At 41.3% G+C, this 11241-nt stretch overlaps 1 long non-coding RNA gene across 1 annotated transcript in view; it reads right to left on the reverse strand.

Moving 5' to 3' along the window:
* LOC128366282 (uncharacterized) overlaps positions 1-3188 on the reverse strand; it is a 299888-nt gene extending 296700 nt beyond the window's left edge. Inside the window, exons 1-2 of the long non-coding RNA XR_008321854.1 lie at positions 3132-3188; positions 2860-2916 (exon numbers count right to left, since the gene is read on the reverse strand). This is a non-coding gene — a long non-coding RNA (uncharacterized LOC128366282). The remainder of the gene's footprint in view (positions 1-2859; positions 2917-3131) is intronic.
* Between the last annotated feature and the right edge of the window lie 8053 nt (positions 3189-11241).

Genomic DNA, 11241 nt, shown 5'->3' on the forward strand with positions numbered 1-11241 from the left:
TATTTCCTTAATATTAATGAAGACAGAAACAATCTCCTCTGCTATGATCCTTTCCCTTATATAGAACAAAAATGCTGCAACACTCATTATAGATAAACAATCTGGCAAAGGGGACGAGGAAGACACACAGGCAGGGGAGACAAGGATATACAGGTGCAACACATAGGGACGGGACCAGGTAATCACACAAGCGGGAAACACGGGAAGGCAGGAAGTGAAGTGACCTGAAACAAGATAAAAAGGTGAGTGTTACAAAATAAAACAGGAAAGGAAAGGATATATAAAGTTAACTGAAAAGGGAAGATGAGATATGACCTGATGGCAGCAGACATGACACTCCTTCATTCTGTGACTTTGCACATTTTTATCCTCTCTATAAAATCTTCCAAAATATGTTCTATATAACCACTGATTTGACATTTTATTCTATGGTCTTATGTAAATGGTAAAGGTATTTATATAGCACCTTTCTAGTCTTTTTGACCACTCAAAGCACTTTTACACTATATGTCTCATTCACCCATTCACACACATTCATACACCATTGGCACAGCCATTGGGAGCAATTTGGGGTTCAGTACTGTATCTTGCCAAGGACACATCAACATGTGGACTGGAGGAGCCAGGAATCAAACCGAAGATCTTCCGATTGGTGGACGACCTGCTCTATCTCCTGAGCCACAGCCGCCCCTGGGTGTATTTGTGTAAACACAAATATTCTGGATTTCAATGGACAAGCATTCATTAGTCATTCTAGTTGACACTGTGGCTGTGTGAGTTGCTATTATGTGTTTTCTATCCTGTATTATTTTGTATTCATTGTACCATGTTTATTATGGATCATTCTTTATGCTTTATATTGTGGGTTTTTTTGGACTAGTACTGTTCAGTTATATATTTTAACTAACCATAACTAACTAGTACAGTGCATCAAATGGCAACATTTATGTCTATGTTTGAGTGGTGAGTACAAAGATCTGGCTGAGGGTGTGATCAGTACATTAGTAGTTATAGAATAGCTATGAGCATACTCATAGAACAAGTTACATGCAGTTAACTACTATTTCTATTTCTGCTGTGAAAACAAAAGGCTAGACCTCATGTTTTTGAAATGACAAAATATTCTTTGCATCTCGGAACATTAGCCTCAAAGTACCAGGGAGCACACACACACACACACACACAGCAAATGTACCACAACAATCCAAGCTGTTCAAAGAACCTGCACCAACTCCCACAAGTTTTCACCCCCTCTCTCCATGTCCTGTTTTCCCACTCTCCATATTCCTCTCTCTATACATGCTTTTCACCCCTTCTTGTGCACTCATTTTCTTCTTCATCCTTCTCTCCCTCCTCCATCGCTTCCCTTCATTCACACTCTGTGACCTCACTGCCCCTTTCCCTTTTCCAATTTCTCTTTCATTCCTACCATTTCTATAACTCACTCACACACACACACACACACACACACACACACACACACACACACACACACACACACACACACACACACACACACCCTTCATCACTCTCCTTGACTCCCCCTCATCTTCTTCTCCCCCTCTTCTCTTTTCTACAGACATATGCTTGTGCACAAATGGGGGATTTACCTAATGCATATTACATCCTATTGCACAACCAGGGGAAATGGAGGGTACGGCTATAGATTTCTTTCTTCTCAGCATCCTGGTCTGTCCCATGCTGGACTGGTTAATGAAGGGTTATATCCACTCTCACAACCTAACACCACAGAAAGAATCATTCAATGTCTACTCAAGTGCTACCGGGACAGAAATTGCCTTTGGACGGCTAGAGTCACTTTGGAGCATTCTTAGTGCAGCAAAGTGACTTTCACTGTATAGGTTTGCATGCCTGTAACCTTGTGGCAACTTAACTTGATTGAAGCAAGTTTGGAAATGGCACTATCCCAAATAAACCCACAGATATGTGTTTTATGGTGAGTTTGTTATTGCAGGCATACTGATACTGATACTGCAAATAGCATCTTTATCAGTTATGAGCAGCTTCACCATTTACTATATGGTGTGTGTTATTTGTACAGTGTAGAGTAATGTAGAATCAACATGTCACTCATTTTGAGGTATACTTCACTTTGAGTGTGACCCAATGCTGTACATATTCTACATTTAATAATCTGGAAATAGAATGATCACATTTTTGCTCCATACAGTCTTACAATTTCATGAGCGAACTGCCTGTATTAGCAGCAACCTTAACGATTTGAAAGAACATGGCGCCACAAAAAAGTCCCGCTGTGTGCCCAGTGTCAAATCATTTGCCCTACTGATGGGATCTGGTGCAGGTTGAGGCACAATCAACAATGACCAAAAATGTTGTGCAATTAGGATTGCAACCTACATTGCCTGCCACACTTCAATTAATGCTGTGGAGGACTTGTCAGATATACTGCAAGAGGAGATGGGACTCATTTTCAGCCCTGGAGTTTCAGGCCTCAGACCGGCCCACTTTATGTGGATGTGGATTATGTATGTATATCCTGTGACTGAGGGCGAGCAAGTAGTCAACACTATCAACAGACTCATCTTCATCTGTCTCATTCCTAACTTGTGGTTCAGGGTTCTGCTGCTGAGCTGCTGCCTCTGTAATCAGTCCCTGAGTAGACTCTGCTCTCCCTTTCACACTTCCTCCAGTTTCCCTAGACTCGCCTGCACCTGTATCACTATACAAAACAATAATCTGTAATGCTTTAGCATATTTGACATGGAAAACACATTTTTAAGATTTTTAATGATAAAAAGTATATCGGGCCACTACTATCATTTGGTCATAAAAAGTGGTTATTGGAACTGATGCTTGCTTGTTCACACAATAGCTCACCTGTTCCTTCCATGACAGCAGCTATCCCCTCCTCACCACTGGCTCCTGGCTCTGCCTCTGACACTCATCACATTTTAAAAATGGTCATAATTCTCAACACAAATCTCCCCTTTTTACAAAGCCTTCTGATCAATTCAAGTGTGTTTCATTATTGTAGTGCTGAATCGTCTATCATCATCAATTATCTCAGGGCATTTTTCATATAGAGCAGGTCTACACCATACTCTTCATTATATTAATTCTAATAATATTCACTCAATGAGCAATCCTACCTGCCCACTCTGGACCTGTGGTGGGCTCATGGCTGGTGCTTGGTGCTGCATCTTGCTTCTGAGGGGCTACAAGACAAAGTTTCCCAGTTATAAGTCGTTGCATCGTAGTATTATTTAAATTATGTAACGTTAGGTTAGGCAGGCTTTATGTTACATCGCCACGCAATTCATTGACTTGATAGGCTAATGAATTAACTTGAACGGTGCATGTGAAGTTGCATTTTGTTCAACATCTTGGCTTACTGTACCTGTTTCATCATCCCCATTTGTTGTTTCAGACCGCAAGCTCATTTTACTGAAAAAGCTCTCGATTTTTGCACATTTGGCTGCATCTGTGTCCTGAGGTATCATACTACCAATGAATACACTTTATTTCCACAATAGATCTTAAGCTTTCTCCACATCAGACTGAGAGTCATTCACCAGCAGCTGTCCATCATTAACTCGTTAAGCTCTGATTGGCCAGGGCTGGTCTTTGGCAACATTTATAACCCTTCACATTTGACAGTTTCTTTACTCTTGGCCTTCAACATGATGACTGCTCGGTTCTTTGCAGGGTAAGTAGCTGTCTTTCAACAAGTCTCCTGAATGTTTGAGAAGTATTTGTTGATGTGTTGTCTTTTTAAACTTATCACAGGGCTTCCCTCTTTGCTCTGCTGATTGTGGATATATGCTGTGTCCCTGTTAAGAAAGGTAAGCTATTGCTATACACTACAGGAAAATATTACATGTTTTCAGTTGAGCTCTCTCTTAACCGGTTTTATTTTGTACCCAGGCTTTAATCCCAGTGCTTCCATCACCAACAATGCTGCTACTGCTAATGCAGGGGTTCAGAGAGCACCAGCAGCATATTTAAGCTCTAGTTCTTCTTCTGGGCCTGCTCTGTTTGGACACTGGGGTCATTCTTATCCAGATGCTGCCACTGGAGCTGCTGGAGCTGCTCTTCAGCCTTACTCAGGAGCTGGAGCTGCTGGAGCTGCACTTCAGCCTTACTCAGGAGCTGGAGCTGCTGGAGCTGCACTTCAACCTTACTCAGGAGGTAACAAATCTTGTGGTTCTTAATGTGTTAAGTCACCAAACTGATCTGTGATAGGAAACTGCTCACTTTACCCTCTCTGTTCAGACATGAACTGGGCTGTTGCACCTCTCAGTACCTTCTCTGCGGGTGAGGGAAGGTCAGCTGGCGCTTATGGTGTTGGTTCCAGTGGACCTGTGAATGTGAGCCCAGCCATTTATCCTCCTCCTGCGTACCAGGCAGGAGAGCTGTCTAAGCTTGAGGAAGCCTTTGAGCATGGTAACTATGAGACTGAGACCGAGGACCAAGGCTTCTATTCTGCTCCCATGCAAGCATCTGCTGGACAAGCCTTCACCAGCCAAGCATCTGCTGGACAAGCCTTCACCAGCCAACCTCAGCCAGGGCCCAGCATGGGTGGTCACTGGGGCCCATACCCTTACTATGACTACATGTTTGTGACAGGCCAGTATCCTCCAGGCACATACACTGACTTGAGCATGAGCAATGAGCAGGGGCTTGACAGATGGGAAGATGCTCACTACAGAAGATACTATCCTGCACAGGAGACTGCAGCAGTCCCCCAAAGATTTGAAGATCCTAGGCCTGTTAAGGCTCCTCATGGGAAAGGCCAACACAACCTGGGCAAGGTAAGCTGGAAGTTGTCAGACAAGGATATGAAACTCTTACTTGTACTAATTTTGCTCTTCCTGTCTTTCAGGGCCGTAGATACTAAGTGGATCTCATCAACATGAACAAAGATTTAATAAAGATCTTCTCAAATACTCACTTCAGACTGTTACCTTTACAGAAATTGAGTTGCCAACATGAAGATGTATCCAGGAAAGCTGTCATCTTAAACATTTTTAAATGCTCTCTGGCTTAAAATAGGTCACTCTATACAGGCCAGTTGTACGATGCATAATTTCTCAACTTTCTGCAAGATCTTTCTGAGAAAGGAATGTGAATTGATTGCACAGGGAAGTGTCTAATGCATTCATTTTGATATTTACTAGATTTACCAGTGGCATTTTAGACAATGCACTGCAGGCTAGCTTTAATGGAGCAGCTCCTTAACACAAATGTTCACTTGTAAAGTGTTACCACTTGTTGCATACACTCTCCCAAACATCAGACCTAGGTCACATAGACCATGATTAATACATCCACCTTAGTGGCTGTCTACCATAATGGCCACTCTCCAAATGAGAACCTCTTCAAGACTTTCACCTGAACAAGGAAGTATCTTTAGTGCAGGGTGGCAGCTAAATACCAAATGGTGTCTTCTGTTAAAGAGTCTCCCTACCTGTGTTTTTGCATGTTGTCTCTTGCCTTTGGCAAGCCCTGCTTTTGGATATGTGCCCTAGAAATTAAATGCCTTAACCTTGTTTCTGGAGGTGACAACAATGCTAGTTGTAGCTTATGGTAACAGTAATTAGCTTTTTTTGTGCTGCTCATCATACAGCAGTTTTTTTCTCACTGATATGCATGGTCACATGTTAAGGAAGTATGTCCTTAGTTCACCTATAGTCTGACAGGACTGTCAAAGAAAAGGTAAACACATTTTCCTTAGTTGAAAATGTTAAACTAAAGTTACCAAATGGTCTGTACTCAGCTACTGTGTATGTTTATCAGGTCATATATGGGGCCTCGGCTCCCTTTTTGAGGACAAAAAACCATTCCCCATAATGTAAATCATACAATTCTAGATCAAGACATTGAGTCTCCATATTCTCTACCTGGATGAAACCACTGTATCAGTGAACAAGCTCTTCTGCATATGTGTGAAGTACCGATCACAGAAACACAGCAAGTTTATCAGTACCTACCTGGGGCTTGTTGAGCTTCTCAGCGCTGATGCTCATGGCATATCAAACGCAATCATTTCTTTCCTGAATGACTGTGGCCTGGACATCAAAAATATGGTTGGGATTGCTACAGACGGCGCAAGTGTTATGGCCGGAAAAAAATCACTCCGTTTTCACACTACTCAAACAGAAGCAGCTTATTCACTGTTTGTCACTCTCTGGATATTGTTGTTAATAAAGCTATACAACTTCTTCCAAGCAATCTGGAATATATGATTAGAGAATCCTACAACTGGCTTGCACATTCGGCTAACACCAGAATGACTACAACAATGTCTACAAGGCTATCAATGATGGTGGCTGTCCCCTGAAATTCATATCACCCAGCTCAACCTGTTGGTTGGTGATCTCAGACTGTATTGAAAGAATTATAGATCAGGAAGATGTCCTCAAGCTGCACTTCAGTTTGGTATCAAGTGCCGAACACTGCTATGCAGCCGGGCTTTTGAGTGAAATGTACAGTGACACATCAGTCTGTACATGCACTTCCTCTGGACCGTGTTGATGGAAATCAAAACAGTGAACAAATATTTCCAGCTGGAAACGGGAGATACGCTGGGTGTTTTTAGGAATCTTGACAGGCTGTACATGTCGACACTGAGGAGAGTTGTGAAGCCCAGCGTACTCCGTATGAACGACAGTGGTCTCAGGGAACTTGACCTTAAATCATCCAGCCTCTACCTCTCACACCAGGATGCGGATCTGGGTTCCTCATTCCAACAGCAGCTGGAAGCCAGTACATTAGCACCGGAGCTGAAGGAGAAAATTACTGCTGGTGCAACATCAAATGTGTCTTCCTGCATCCATGGAAATGCTCTGCAAACTGGAGCTTTTCTGTCCAAAGCTGGTGATGTCAACAATAAATAGACTAGGAGTAAAAGACTTGCCTGCTGAGTTTTTCTCTTGTTCTGTGGACACCTTAGAGAGCCAGTGGAGAAATGTTGCATCACTTGAGGCTTCTCAAGTGATCAGGCCATTGATGCCTTTTGGCTGGAAGTTGAGGCATTTCAAGATGCTGGAGGATGCCAGTGTTTAAAAGATTTTGTACTAGGTGTCATCAGATTGCTCACTCTGCCAATATCAAATGCCCACGTCGAGAGAGCATTTTCCCAAGTGACGGAGCTAAAGGATGAGACCCGAAATCGCATGGGATTGTGGCTCCTTTTCAGCCTCATGGATGTGCGCTCTGGCCCGAGCAGAAATGGATTGATGTCCGCTACTTTCAAACCTCCCCGGCAGTTGTTGGGGAGATTTGATTCATCCATGTATTAGCCAGCTGACCTGGCCTCCAGTGACTGTAAATAGTTCTTCAAGTTCAACATTGTTCAAGTTAATGGAAAGACTGAAGCTGATTACCGTAAAGGTAAGCTGATTTTTATGCAACATTATCTTGTTTGCACTGTGACTGGTTTTGTTAACTGCAGCCCACTAATTCTAAAGCATCTGCCACTTGCTTTAAAAAATAGTTTTTCGTGGTTTTGTGTGTTGGAATCTATATGATCATTCAGCTGCTCCTACAGCCAGGTCATTGTGCACCACAAGTGTGGAAAGCAGTGAGGAAAAGTGTGTTGCTGTGGTTCTATGGTGTAGATGAAGGATACAACAGCCTTAATTAAACACTCAAATTTTATGATGAAGATGTAAAGTGAGCTTTCCCTGTTTAAAACACTAGCAGCCGCCACTGCTTCTGTCTATACCCAAATCTACACCCATGGTAAAATCCTAAAAGATTTCAAATGAACCAATATAATTTAGCTACAAAAGAGCTGCCTTGTTGCTCGAAGGATGCAGTTGCTGTTTCAGATTTTGAAATCTGATTGACCTCTGACACTGAAACATGCCCCCACCCCTTCACAAAATCTTCAAGGTTTCTGAGAGCATTAATAGCAAGAGCTATTCATCAGCACTCCGGCACATTGAGGTCTCTCCTAGAACACAGAAGATAGGGGTTAAAGCTCCCCTCTGTTCAGACAGTCTCTCAAACATGTAAAACACATTTCCACCTCGTCTCAGCTGCTTGGATTTCTTTCTGGTCTGCTATCTTTAGCTGATTTTTCCATTTTCTCTCTTGTGGCAGAACGCTCCAGCAGCACTCCATTTCCGCTGGTTGTCAGGTAAATCAGTCACATCTTTCAAGGAAATCTTTCACGACCAAATCCAAGGTGAACGCAAAACATAGATAATGAGTCCAGACTTTTTGTGTGCTGCAGAGACGATGGTGAAACTGTAACACTAGAACTCCTGCAGTGATGTTCCAGTCATCTGTGATCCTTCCTAACACAGCATATATCTTGAGATCTCTGTTTCTAGGACACACAGTGGTATGTGATATTCAACGTGGAGATGTCCCAACACCTGAATGCCAAACAGTATCGCATGGACTTTGTACATGCCTTAGTTTTTACTTACTAGTCAGCATTTAGTGTTATTATGTGCAAAGTTTTTGGAATATTGTGGTGTAGATTCACAGTCCGATGCAAACTTTGAAAGCCTTCATTTTCAGCTGGTCTAATGGTTGGAGGTCAGCAGCGATTATGTTTGCCAGCCTTTCTGTTATGGCCAGAGCAGTTTGTGAGTCATCTTTCAAAATAGCTGCTTATATCATCCTGAGCTGAGCTTTCCTGTGTTTCACTGTTTTTTTACAGGATGTAACAGCAGCAGCTGATGAGTAAATGTAATGTTTCCTCATGCACACTCATCTTGAAGGTAGCCTTACCATGATAAGCCTTTCAAACTATCAACCCTGATATTTTTGAACAAACAATCAAAGTGATCATATTATGAAAAAGGCCATTTATGCTACATTTTAATAGAGTACAGGGTGCTGAGGGTTAGCCATGGCAGTGTGTGTTGCAAAGGAGGAGACCAGTGTTAAGACAGGGGAGAACGGGAAGATATCAAACTCACTAGAAGAGCTCATTTCTTCCTTGACAGTTGGTAGCTGTAATGATCTGGTCCCATTAACAAGGAAGAAGAAAAATCTCGTCTTTTGTGTTAATCCCAACTGCAAACTGACACTCATTCTGTATTTTGAGCAACCTACTAATGTTCTCTGCCAAATATGTTCTGGAGGAATCGTTATCCTGCTTAGATTGCGTGATATATTTAGACTAAACAGGGCTTGAAGGGCGTAGATCTAGGTGAACGTCATGTGTCATGTCCTTCATTCTTTATTTTATTGAAAGAGTGTAAGTATTCAATTCAATAACTTACGTTTTCATTTCTTCTATTAAAATATGCTTATAATTAAGATGCAGCCCAGGAAAAACTAACTAACTAACTAACAAAACCCCCCAAAAGTCTGCAGGTATTTTAATGTGAAGTGTGCTGCTGTAACACAATAATCATTTGGGAACATGATAACTAGTTCTTAGGTATTCCTCGTGTGAATGTTAAGGGCACAACTATTTTAACATTCTGCAGGGCTACAGCATATTTCTGCAGCATATCACCCTTTTGGTTACAGGCTCACCATGAACACGTCATCAGTGTATTTCAGAAGGCTTCAGTAAAGGTTAAGGATCCTAAATTCATTAAAGCACAGCGGAATTGAAAGTGAAGAAGTTCTCTTTTAAGAGCTTTAAGATGTACAGACCATTGATTATAAAAATGTTTAAAACTTGCAAACTAAAGGAAGTATCTACATATGATGGATAATATTCATCATAAATGATTGTGAACAATGGGGTGAATTCTAAAAGTAAGAGCTGCCCTTTATTCAGACAGTATATGTGCATATGAACAACCTTCAATCAAGTTTATTTCTTCTCTCAGTCATTTCTATCCTGTGGTGTTCCAGTAATCAGTAGGGTGTTGTTTGTGTGTGTAGTGGACAGTGGAGTCCAGCAGCCTCTGTGTGCTCCTCCTCTGGGATGCTTTGTGAAAACCTGCCTCTCTTTCATAATGTGTTGCTGTGCAGCAAGTGGCCCTGCTAGATTGTGTTTAATAGTTTCCATGGAGGGTGAAAATAGCCTCTGGGCTCCTATAGCATACAGCTGTCAGAAAGCTAACCCCTGTGTTGTCATGGTTACTGCCCAGCAAGGGTTTTATCCACCTAATCAATACTATTATTAGTGGGTATTTTATTGGAAATATTAGTCATGGCAACAGGAAGCCACTCACCTTTGAGAAAAAACACAAACATGAGCTCCTGTCAGGTGGAGGAGTCATATCATGACATACATAATCATGGAGTTTTTGTTAATGAATTTAACTTCCTGAACTACTGTTTTAATCCTTATAGTCTTGGCAGACTAATGATTCTTGGTGTTCATGACATCTAGCGATGCAGTTGATATTAATCGTGTTCCTACTCATACTACTAAAACACTTCAACATGTATTTGGTTCCCTATCTAGTCATGTAATGCTGGTGTGCAATAATTTAATATTCACTTTTGACTCCTGTCTGTGTTTTAACAGTCATATCACACAACTGGCCCAGTCATGCTTCCTTCAGCTCAGATATATTGTGAGAATTAGATCCATCCTTTCATCTCAACACACTGAGACAGTCATATTTCTCCCAGTTAGAGTACTAAAGCACATTTTTTCTCTGGCTTATCTCCGTCTGTAATTAATCAACATGAGCTCTTTCAAAATTCTGCAGCGAGGCTTCAAACAAACACCAAACCACCCACTCACATTACTCCAATTGTAGCTTTGGTACAGATCATTTTGGTATTGATTTTAGAATTCTATAAGGCATTATATGGAAAAGCCCCCAGAGTACACTAAGCTATTAAAACCATACAATCAGTCACAATGTCATCAGAACAGCACCTTATAAGTATCCATCAAACTAAACCCAAACCTACACTGTAAAAGGATTACTGCAATTTCACAGTAAATTACTACAGTGAATTCATAGTAGTATAATGTAATAAGGTCAATAAGTCGTGTGTGTGTTAATGTGCAATCACAGTAATGTATCGTGTACAGCAAACCAGACACAATATTACTGTGAAAATACTGAAATTACTGTAAATTCACAACAATTCACAGTAATAACATGTTCTCACCTAAAGCCAACCAGAAAATGACTGTAAAACTACAATATTCTATTGCTAAATGACTGTATGGTGCTGTACCCTAATCACAGTTATTACTTGTGTAACCACTACTTGAAATGAGATTAGTCAATTGTTAAGTAAATAGTTACATAAATGTCACATACATGGGTCCGATAAGGAGGATGGTAAGCAAAACACAAATGCAAAATAGTGGGAATA

Source organism: Scomber japonicus, chromosome 10 (assembly GCF_027409825.1).
Source record: "Scomber japonicus isolate fScoJap1 chromosome 10, fScoJap1.pri, whole genome shotgun sequence".
Taxonomy (NCBI): Eukaryota; Metazoa; Chordata; class Actinopteri; order Scombriformes; family Scombridae; genus Scomber; species Scomber japonicus.